At 40.1% G+C, this 12,253-nt stretch overlaps 1 protein-coding gene across 3 annotated transcripts in view; it reads right to left on the reverse strand.

The window, feature by feature from the left end:
* TRPC6 (transient receptor potential cation channel subfamily C member 6) overlaps nucleotides 1-12,253 on the reverse strand; it is a 145,328-nt gene that overhangs the window by 42,312 nt on the left and 90,763 nt on the right. The window lies entirely within an intron of this gene.

Raw genomic sequence — 12,253 nt, forward strand, 5'->3', positions numbered from 1 at the left:
GTGGGGATGTGTGCCTGTCAAGTCCCAGCTACTCAGGAGGCTGAGATGGGAGGATCACCCGGGCAGGTTGAGGCTGCAGTGATCCGTGATCGTGCCACTGTCACTCCAGCCTGGGCAACAAAGCGAGACCCTGTCTAAAAAAAAAGAGTATGGTATACCAAACTCACCTGTTGATTCGGAAGAAATATAACCAACTTTTTCCACAGCATGATCATAGGACTTTGCATATATCATCTCCTTCATGGGCACAACTTCATCAGTTAGGCATACAATATACATTTAATAGGTCTTTGGAAGACCTTGTAAACTGTGTTAGTAAACTTGAGGAGCATAGAACATTTGGAAAGTTTCCAGAGAAGAGCAAGTACGTGTCTATTTAACAGATTTTAATTGAAGAACTTTATATGGCAGGCACAGGGTCAAAAGATGAAATCTAGACATAGAGTCTGCAATTTGAGACTCTTCTCTTTAGAGAAAAGAAAGTTTAATGAAACACTGTCGTAGTTTTGTAGTTTGTTGCTGATGATCTAATACTCTATTGGGAAGACTTAAATCATGCAGGTCACATTCAGATTACCGTAAACTCATGTCATGCTTCTATAAGGCATCATTTTACATCTTCATTCATGCTTTTGTAATATTTCCTCCCTCTATTTTCTTACACTAAGACCACCTATAACCAAATGCTAATCAAGAAAGCCTGTTAGCAGGGGTGTTCAATCTTTTGGCTTCCCTGGGCCACAATGGAAGAAGAATTGTCTTGGGCCACGCATAAAATACACTAACACTAATGATAGCTGATGAACTTAAAAAATTTTCACAAAGAAATCTCATAATGTTTTTAGAAAATTTACAAATTTGTGTTGAGCTGTGTTAAAAACCATCCTGGGCCTCATGTCCAACCCACATGTCCTTGGGGTGTGGGTTGGACAAGCTTGAGCTAGAGCTTGTTGTATTGCAGGTGGATGGTATTATCTCATTTAATCTTTACAATTGCTCAGGTTGAATTATGTGTCCAAAATCATGCAGCTAGTAAGCACCAAAATCAAGCTTTAAACCTAAATCTGCTTGGCCCCAAGCCTTTTGCCTTTGAGATAATGCCACTTTATCTCTCTTATTTGTAGAGTACTTTTCTACTTTGATTTTTGAAACAACTGAGGGGGCAAGCTGGGCAAATACCGTTCCCATTTTGCACATGAAAAAACTAAGGTTCTCACACAGCTTCAGTGACAGACTTTTCTCTTAAACCCAGAACTGCAGATTTAAAGTTAGTTGTCTTCTCTTCCTGAAACCAGTGTGTTGTAGGATGAAAAGATTTCTTTGGAAAGTTCAAGAGAAATGTATGTGATTCAGGATGTCAGTCAATAAGGCCATATTTGGGGGGTGTCTGTATGGAGAAGAGCTTAATACTAGGTATGTGTAAGGTACCTACTTGGGCTCCTTTCTGTAAATCATGCCAAAAGTGAGTATCATTGCAGTTTAGTAACTACAAAAGAGGCTACAATTTGCTAAACTGCAGGTCCAAAAAGATTCCAGAAAAGCAAATTAATAAAGCAAATTGTGGGAGGAGCCAAGATGGCCGAATAGGAACAGCTCCGGTCTACAGCTCCCAGCGTGAGCGACGCAGAAGACGGTGATTTCAGCATTTCCATCTGAGGTACCGGGTTCATCTCACTAGGGAGTGCCAGACAGTGGGCGCAGGCCAGTGGGTGCGCGCACCGTGCGCGAGCCGAAGCAGGGCGAGGCATTGCCTCACCTGGGAAGCGCAAGGGGTCAGGGAGTTCCCTTTTCGAGTCAAAGAAAGGGGTGACAGACGCACCTGGAAAACTCCGGTCACTCCCACCCGAATATTGCGCGTTTCAGACCGGCTTAAAAAACGGCGCACCACGAGATTATATCCGGCACCTGGCTCGGAGGGTCCTACGCCCACGGAATCTCGCTGATTGCTAGCACAGCAGCCTGAGATCAAACTGCAAGGCGGCAGCGAGGCTGGGGGAGGGGCGCCCGCCATTGCCCAGGCTTGCTTAGGTAAACAAAGCAGCCGGGAAGCTCGAACTGGGTGGAGCCCACCACAGCTCAAGGAGGCCTGCCTGCCTCTGTAGGCTCCACCTCTGGGGGCAGGGCACAGACAAACAAAAAGACAGCAGTAACCTCTGCAGACTTAAATGTCCCTGTCTGACAGCTTTGAAGAGAGCAGTGGTTCTCCCAGCACGCAGCTGGAGATCTGAGAACGGGCAGACTGCCTCCTCAAGTGGGTCCCTGACCCCTGACCCCCGAGCAGCCTAACTGGGAGGCACCCCCCAGCAGGGGCACACTGACACCTCACACGGCAGGGTATTCCAACAGACCTGCAGCTGAGGGTCCTGTCTGTTAGAAGGAAAACTAACAAACAGAAAGGACATCCACACCGAAAACCCATCTGTACATCACCATCATCAAAGACCAAAAGTAGATAAAACCACAAAGATGGGGAAAAAACAGAACAGAAAAACAGGAAACTCTAAAATGCAGAGCGCCTCTCCTCCTCCAAAGGAACGCAGTTCCTCACCAGCAACGGAACAAAGCTGGATGGAGAATGATTTTGACGAGCTGAGAGAAGAAGGCTTCAGACGATCAAATTACTCTGAGCTACGGGAGGACATTCAAACCAAAGGCAAAGAAGTTGAAAACTTTGAAAAAAATTTAGAAGAATGTATAACTAGAATAACCAATACAGAGAAGTGCTTAAAGGAGCTGATGGAGCTGAAAACCAAGGCTCGAGAACTACGTGAAGAATGCAGAAGCCTCAGGAGCCGATGCGATCAACTGGAAGAAAGGGTATCAGCAATGGAAGATGAAATGAATGAAATGAAGCGAGAAGGTAAGTCTAGAGAAAAAAGAATAAAAAGAAATGAGCAAAGCCTCCAAGAAATATGGGACTATGTGAAAAGACCAAATCTACGTCTGATTGGTGTACCTGAAAGTGATGCGGAGAATGGAACCAAGTTGGAAAACACTCTGCAGGATATTATCCAGGAGAACTTCCCCAATCTAGCAAGGCAGGCCAACGTTCAGATTCAGGAAATACAGAGAACGCCACAAAGATACTCCTCGAGAAGAGCAACTCCAAGACACATAATTGTCAGATTCACCAAAGTTGAAATGAAGGAAAAAATGTTAAGGGCAGCCAGACAGAAAGGTCGGGTTACCCTCAAAGGGAAGCCCATCAGACTAACAGCGGACCTCTCGGCAGAAACCCTACAAGCCAGAAGAGAGTGGGGGCCAATATTCAACATTCTTAAAGAAAAGAATTTTCAACCCAGAATTTCATATCCAGCCAAACTAAGCTTCATAAGTGAAGGAGAAATAAAATACTTTACAGACAAGCAAATGCTGACCGATTTTGTCACCACCAGGCCTGCCCTAAAAGAGCTCCTGAAGGAAGCGCTAAACATGGAAAGGAACAACCAGTACCAGCCGCTGCAAAATCATGCCAAAATGTAAAGACCATCAAGACTAGGAAGAAACTGCATCAACTAACGAGCAAAATCACCAGCTAACATCATAATGACACGATCAAATTCACACATAACAATATTAACGTTAAATGTAAATGGACTAAATTCTCCAATTAAAAGACACAGACTGGCAAGTTGGATAAAGAGTCAAGACCCATCAGTGTGCTGTATTCAGGAAACCCATCTCATGTGCAGAGACACACATAGGCTCAAAATAAAAGGATGGAGGAAGATCTACCAAGCAAATGGAAAACAAAAAAAGGCAGGGGTTGCAATCCTAGTCTCTGATAAAACAGACTTTAAACCAACAAAGATCAAAAGAGACAAAGAAGGCCATTACATAATGGTAAAGGGATCAATTCAACAAGAGGAGCTAACTATCCTAAATATTTATGCACCCAATACAGGAGCACCCAGATTCATAAAGCAAGTCCTGAGTGACCTATAAAGAGACTTAGACTCCCACACATTAATAATGGGAGACTTTAACACCCCACTGTCAACATTAGACAGATCAACGAGACAGAAAGTCAACAAGGATACCCAGGAATTGAACTCAGCTCTGCACCAAGCAGACCTAATAGACATCTACAGAACTCTCCACCCCAAATCAACAGAATATACATTTTTTTCAGCACCACACCACACCTATTCCAAAATTGACCACATAGTTGGAAGTAAAACTCTCCTCAGCAAATGTAAAAGAACAGAAATTATAACAAACTATCTCTCAGACCACAGTGCAATCAAACTAGAACTCAGGATTAAGAATCTCACTCAAAGCCGCTCAACTACATGGAAACTGAACAACCTGCTCCTGAATGACTGCTGGGTACATAACGAAATGAAGGCAGAAATAAAGATGTTCTTTGAAACCAACGAGAACAAAGACACAACATACCAGAATCTCTGGGACGCATTCAAAGCAGTGTGCAGAGGGAAATTTATAGCACTAAATGCCCACAAGAGAAAGCAGGAAAGATCCAAAATTGACACCCTAACATCACAATTCAAAGAACTAGAAAAGCAAGAGCAAACACATTCAAAAGCTAGCAGAAGGCAAGAAATAACTAAAATCAGAGCAGAACTGAAGGAAATAGAGACACAAAAAACCCTTCAAAAAATCAATGAATCCAGGAGCTGGTTTTTTGAAAGGATCAACAAAATTGATAGACCGCTAGCAAGACTAATAAAGAAAAAAAGAGAGAAGAATCAAATAGACGCAATAAAAAATGATAAAGGGGATATCACCACCGATCCCACAGAAATACAAACAACCATCAGAGAATACTACAAACACCTCTACGCAAATAAACTAGAAAATCTAGAAGAAATGGATACATTCCTCGACACATACACTCTCCCAAGACTAAACCAGGAAGAAGTTGAATCTCTGAATAGACCAATCACAGGAGCTGAAATTGTGGCAATAATCAATAGTTTACCAACCAAAAAGAGTCCAGGACCAGATGGATTCACAGCCGAATTCTACCAGAGGTACAAGAAGGAACTGGTACCATTCCTTCTGAAACTATTCCAATCAATAGAAAAAGAGGGAATCCTCCCTAACTCATTTTATGAGGCCAGCATCATTCTGATACCAAAGCCTGGCAGAGACACAACCAAAAAAGAGAATTTTAGACCAATATCCTTGATGAACATTGATGCAAAAATCCTCAATAAAATACTGGCAAACCGAATCCAGCAGCACATCAAAAAGCTTATCCACCATGATCAAGTGGGCTTCATCCTAGGGATGCAAGGCTGGTTCAACATATGCAAATCAATAAATGTAATCCAGCATATAAACAGAGCCAAAGACAAAAACCACATGATTATCTCAATAGATGCAGAAAAAGCCTTTGACAAAATTCAACAACCCTTCATGCTAAAAACTCTCAATAAATTAGGTATTGATGGGACATATTTCAAAATAATAAGAGCTATCTATGACAAACCCACAGCCAATATCATACTGAATGGGCAAAAACTGGAAGCATTCCCTTTGAAAACTGGCACAAGACAGGGATGCCCTCTCTCACCGCTCCTATTCAACATAGTGTTGGAAGTTCTGGCCAGGGCAATCAGGCAGGAGAAGGAAATAAAGGGTATTCAATTAGGAAAAGAGGAAGTCAAATTGTCCCTGTTTGCAGACGACATGATTGTTTATCTAGAAAACCCCATCGTCTCAGCCCAAAATCTCCTTAAGCTGATAAGCAACTTCAGCAAAGTCTCAGGATACAAAATCAATGTACAAAAATCACAAGCATTCTTATACACCAACAACAGACAAACAGAGAGCCAAATCATGAGTGAACTCCCATTCACAATTGCTTCAAAGAGAATAAAATACCTAGGAATCCAACTTACAAGGGATGTGAAGCACCTCTTCAAGGAGAACTACAAACCACTGCTCAAGGAAATAAAAGAGGATACAAACAAATGGAAGAACATTCCTTGCTCATGGGTAGGAAGAATCAATATCGTGAAAATGGCCATACTGCCCAAGGTAATTTACAGATTCAATGCCATCCCCATCAAGCTACCAATGACTTTCTTCACAGAATTGGAAAAAACTACTTTAAAGTTCATATGGAACCAAAAGAGAGCCCACATTGCCAAGTCAATCCTAAGCCAAAAGAACAAAGCTGGAGGCATCACACTACCTGACTTCAAACTATACTACAAGGCTACAGTAACCAAAACAGCATGGTACTGGTACCAAAACAGAAATATAGATCAATGGAACAGAACAGAGCCCTCAGAAATAACGCCGCTTACCTACAACTATCTGATCTTTGACAAACCTGAGAAAAACAAGCAATGGGGAAAGGATTCCCTATTTAATAAATGGTGCTGGGAAAACTGGCTAGCCATATGTAGAAAGCTGAAACTGGATCCCTTCCTTACACCTTATACAAAAATCAATTCAAGATGGATTAAAGATTTAAACGTTAGACCTAAAACCATAAAAACCCTAGAAGAAAACCTAGGCATTACCATTCAGGACATAGGCGTGGGCAAGGACTTCATGTCCAAAACACCAAAAGCAATGGCAACAAAAGCCAAAATTGACAAATGGGATCTAATTAAACTAAAGAGCTTCTGCACAGCAAAAGAAACTACCATCAGAGTGAACAGGCAACCTACAACATGGGAGAAAATTTTCGCAACCTACTCATCTGACAAAGGGCTAATATCCAGAATCTACAGTGAACTCAAACAAATTTACAAGAAAAAAACAAACAACCCCATCAAAAAGTGGGCGAAGGACATGAACAGGCACTTCTCAAAAGAAGACATTTATGCAGCCAAAAAACACATGAAAAAATGCTCACCATCACTGGCCATCAGAGAAATGCAAATCAAAACCACTATGAGATATCATCTCACACCAGTTAGAATGGCAATCATTCAAAAGTCAGGAAACAACAGGTGCTGGAGAGGATGTGGAGAAATAGGAACACTTTCACACTGTTGGTGGGACTGTAAACTAGTTCAACCATTGTGGAAGTCAGTGTGGCGATTCCTCAGGGATCTAGAACTAGAAATACCATTTGACCCAGCCATCCCATTACTGGGTATATACCCAAATGACTATAAATCATGCTGCTATAAAGACACATGCACACGTATGTTTATTGCGGCATTATTCACAATAGCAAAGACTTGGAACCAACCCAAATGTCCAACAATGATAGACTGGATTAAGAAAATGTGGCACATATACACCATGGAATACTATGCAGCCATAAAAAATGATGAGTTCATATCCTTTGTAGGGACATGGATGAAATTGGAAACCATCATTCTCAGTAAACTATCGCAAGAACAAAAAACCAAACACCTCATATTCTCACTCATAGGTGGGAATTGAACAATGAGATCACATGGACACAGGAAGGGGAATATCATACTCTGGGGACTGTGGTGGGGAGGGGGGAGGGATAGCATTGGGAGATATACCTAATGCTAGATGATGAGTTAGTGGGTGCAGCGCACCAGCATGGCACATGTATACATATGTAACTAACCTGCACAATGTGCACATGTACCCTAAAACTTAAAGTATAATTAAAAAAAGAAATAAATAAATAAATAAATAATAAATAAAGCAAATTGTGTCTTACCTGAGAATGGCTAGTTGAGAATGGCTCAAACTACTTATAAACAGACGTCTGGGCAGATAGCATCTAGAGTGTTACAAGGAAACGGCTTTGCCCATTTTATAAAATGGTCTGTTAGGGCCCTGGGGACGAACTCTTAGATATGGAGGTACATATTTGTCCATGTCCACTATACTATAGTATAGTAGTTACGACTTGGTAGTTTAGAGCTGGATATACCTGTAATCAATCCCAACTCTTCTACTTACGAGCCATGTGACCTTTAATATGTTAGAACCAGTCTATGAGGTAGGGATCCTTATTACTCTCATTTTACAGGTAAGAACACTGAGGCTTAGTGAGATTAAATAAGTATTAAAGAGATTATGCATGCCAAGGACTTAGCAAGGTTGTGAGCATTTAGCAAGCATTCGATAAATTGCAACTACTTCATTTTATACCATCAAAGAGAAGATCTGAAAACAGGCCATCTCTTGACATTAAAAAAATACCATGGAGCTAAGACAAAATTTAACGCACCTGGCTTCTCTTGAATGTAGAGTTCAAGTATAGTGAATTCTTAGTCCTTTTAAAAGTAACAAAGTAATTGTCAAAAGCAGTGCTCTCTAGAATTCTAAGAAAGCTCAGATATATTTAGATATTTTAAAAGAAAGTATGATCTTTCAAATGGAGGTAACACTTTTTTAAAGCAGAACCCATGTGGACTGAAAAAGTAAAGTGCAAGAGCTTTGTGGTATTTAATAACCTTAATCTATAAATTTTTGTCCAATTCATCACTAATTCCTAAGACATTTTCTTAAGCAAAAATACCTATTTAAAAAGGAGAGAGAGAAAGAAAGAATAAGACTATGATTTCAGAAATACACACTTTTTCTACTTGGGAAATCATTTACAAATATTTTCATATTTTCAGTTATTGACATTACTATTAATTCATATTTTAAGTAACTGACATGTAAACTCACTCAAATAAAATGGTGGTGGTAGTTCATAAGCCAGAATGCAGCTCTATGATTTTGGTTCCTTGAGAGGAAAAGTGAAGCTGATGGGTTAACTTAATTCTGGGTCATGTCTTTGGATCACACACCTACACCGTACATTCATTCATTAATCAAATATGGGTGCTTGCCTATTAACCTTTGAAAAGTTGAAAAGAGATAACTCACAGTGGGCTAATGAAACACAGTTTAGAAACTATAAAAAATACCCATTAAAATGATCCTTTCGAAAATTCCTCTTAGTTGGATTTTAAATAATAGATGTTATGATTTGTGATTTTAATCTCTGGCTCTTCTTTCTATATGAAGAATGAAGTTTACTTCATAGAAATTAACAGTGTAGAGAAAAATGCATGTCTTGATTCTCAGTAATCTACTATGTGGGCTTTGGAGATGGCAGACCTGGGTTTGAAACTTACTAGCTATGTGACTTTAGATAAATGATTTAATCTCTTAAAGCTTCTAATCCTAATGTTTAAAAAGGGAATAATATTAGTACCCATGAATTAGCGTTGCTGTGAAGATCATACAAGACAATGAATGCCAAGTTCCTGGCACAGGGTAGTGCAGATCAATGGTAATTATTATTAATATTATTATTATCATTGTTTTCATTACTTCACAAACAGTATCTAGCTCTTTGCAGTCCCCATCACAAAGCTATGCTATCAAATATAAAGTCATGTTGGAATTCCTGGATATTATCTGCACGTGTTGGAAATAAAACAATTATTCATATATTTTCACAACAAATATTTTACACACAGCACTGTGATAGATACCACTCTCTTATTAAGATGGGAGTTTGTAAAATAAGATTCTACATGTGAGGAGTAAGCATATTAGTCCCCTCCTCTTTCTCACAGTCAGCAATAGAAGCATTGACACTCAAGAACTACCTGAGACTGGGTAATTTAGAAAAAAGAGGTTTAATTGGCTCACGGTTCTATGGGCTATAGAGGCTTCTGCTTCTGGAGAGGCCTCAGGAAACTTACAATCATGGCGGAAGGCAAAGGGGAAGCAAGCACCTTCTCCATGTGGCAGCAGGAGAGAGAGAGAGAGAGAGAGTGAAGGGAGAAGTGCCACACACTTTTAAACCATCAAATCTCATGAGAACTCACTCACTAGCATGAGAACAGCAAGAGGAAAATCCATCCCCACGATGCAGTCATCTCCTAACAGGCCCCTCCTCCAATTCAACAAGAGATTTGGGCAGGGACACAAATCCAAACCATATCAGTAAGAAAAGTGTATTATACTATGATATATACGGTGTTGCATTGGCCAACCATGCTTCTTGGGACCAAGTGTAACTCTAGGGCTCTTCTGCTGCTCAGGATAATTGTCACCAGATGGCACACTGATCATGGAGCTCTATGGTGATAATTAACAAGCATTTATAAAGCATCTACTATGTGGGGTTGTGAGGATATAAAAGTTAATTGGCACTATTCCATAGAAAAGGTAAAAAGAAATGGAATACAATTTCAAAACAAGAATTGAAGAAAAACATTTTCCTAGATATGTCAGCCTTTTTCCATTGATTGTTGCCATCAGCAGTGGCTGCTTAGTTAATATAGTGTTTGGTTATATACACTTAGTATAATGTCTGGTTAGCTTTTACTCTTCCCTTTGCACAACAATTTTCAGGTCCCATTGAAGCTACGAAGCTTGGAGAGCGACGATGAAGGTAAACAGATTGTTTCAGGGGCTGGGGTTGCTCATCAAGCAAACTGTTACACTTAACTCCCTCCCTAACTGTTGACTTGTCATAGACCTACAATCCTGTGAGAATGAGATTTTCTCTGCCCATCTGTTTCAAACTACAATAGGATATTCAAAGGCAAGAACACACATACACGTACCCCCATATCACTTACTGCATTTATTTGTTTATGTTTCTGCCTCTCTTGAATAGACTCAATATCCTTCAAGACAAGGATTATATCTTAGTCATCTTTGAATCCTCCCAACCTAGCATGGTGTGAGGTACGTAGTAGGTAATCAACACATTTTGCTAACCGATGTAAAGAAAGGAACATAGCTGAGTAGAAAGCATACCTGGATTTGAATTTCTGCCCTGCCACTTAAATAACTATATGATCTTGAAAAGGTTATTTCATTTGCTGGCCTTCTCCTAATTTCACGTCATTATGGACAACTTAAATTCTGCTATAGCATAGACTGTAAATAACAGAATAACTCATAAAGCTCAGCTAAGGTACACTTTCTTCTTCCTCTTTGGTCAGGATCCAAGCCCTGTTCTTCTGGAGCTGTGATTCTGCCTCGCAGACTATTTTGCTTGTGACACCCTTTGTCACCCTGTTAAGGTCTGATAACAGTCACACCACCTTTGTCCCAACAAAAAGTACTTTTCAAAGCAGCCATTTTCTTGGAGGATAGTTATCTTTGAAACAATGCCAAGCATTTTTTGAATATTATACACTAGAACATAGCAACGGTCTAAAAACAGACACGGCGGGAGTTTCTCTACCCTTCCTCTTTCTCAGAGTCAGCAGCAGAGGCATCTGGAGGGCCATGTGCACATGCATGAGCAGACCTCTAGGAAGATGTAAAGGAGCTGGAAGACCTCCAGAAAAACTCTCTATCCAGAATGACAGAGAAGAGGACAATTCCTGCTGTATAAAAGAGGGGATTTTTTTTCCTTTATTTTTTATTTTAAGTTCTGGGATACATTTGCAGAACATGTTGGTTTATTACATAGGTATACATGTGCTATGGTGGTTTGCTGCACCTGTCCACCTGTCATCTAGGTTTTAAGCCCTGCATGCATTATTTGTCCTAATGCTCTCCCTCCCATTGCCCCCCACCCCCTGACAGGCCCCGGTGTGTGATGTTCCCAAAAGAGGGGATTTTTAAGAGGAATAAAAGGAAACATTGTGTTACTACAAACAACCTAAAAGATAAATAGGTTCAAAAAAAGAGGGAATTAGAGACATCAGTCATAGACACATATTGAGAACTAAAATGAAATTAAGAATGCTGGGGAATGTGTTTGTGGACAAGACCATCCCTGGTATTGATCTCCTTGTCTTTAAGTCTGTTGTCCCTTATTTGAATTAAAACTCAAGTCAAGGAGAGAAAGCAAGAGTTTTTGCTGTCCTTCTTTAGTATCAAAACTAGTCAAAGTTTTGGGTTTTCTGTTTTTTACTGACTTTGTGTTGCCAAAATTGTCTTAACCCAATTTTAAGCTTAAGATGGCTGAGGTCTCATGCTACCAAAGCCTACAACTATTTATAAAGATTCAATATAAAAACTGAATTTGAATGGGTAAAAATTGTATTATGTTTTTCCCCATTTTCTTTAAAAACCTGCAACTCCCCAACATCTCTTGGTTTTCTTCTTGTTCCTGTGGCTCCATCTAATTGTTAGATTTCTCTGCTGAGGTCTCATGTCACCTCTGCTTGGAACCAGCTATACATGTGGTGATATGAGTAACAAAACACTTAGGCCTAGAAGGTTCAAGGCACAGGATAAAACTGCCTCAGAAACCCAGTAACATCTCCCATGGTCTCTTTTATTAATGTACTATGGGTTATTGTAGTAGGGGACAGTTTGGAAGGTGCTTAGAAAAGCAAGCTATGTATTGGAGCTTACAAAATCGTTATGA

The sequence above is a fragment of the Pan paniscus genome, chromosome 9, assembly GCF_029289425.2.
Source record: "Pan paniscus chromosome 9, NHGRI_mPanPan1-v2.0_pri, whole genome shotgun sequence".
NCBI lineage: Eukaryota > Metazoa > Chordata > Mammalia > Primates > Hominidae > Pan > Pan paniscus.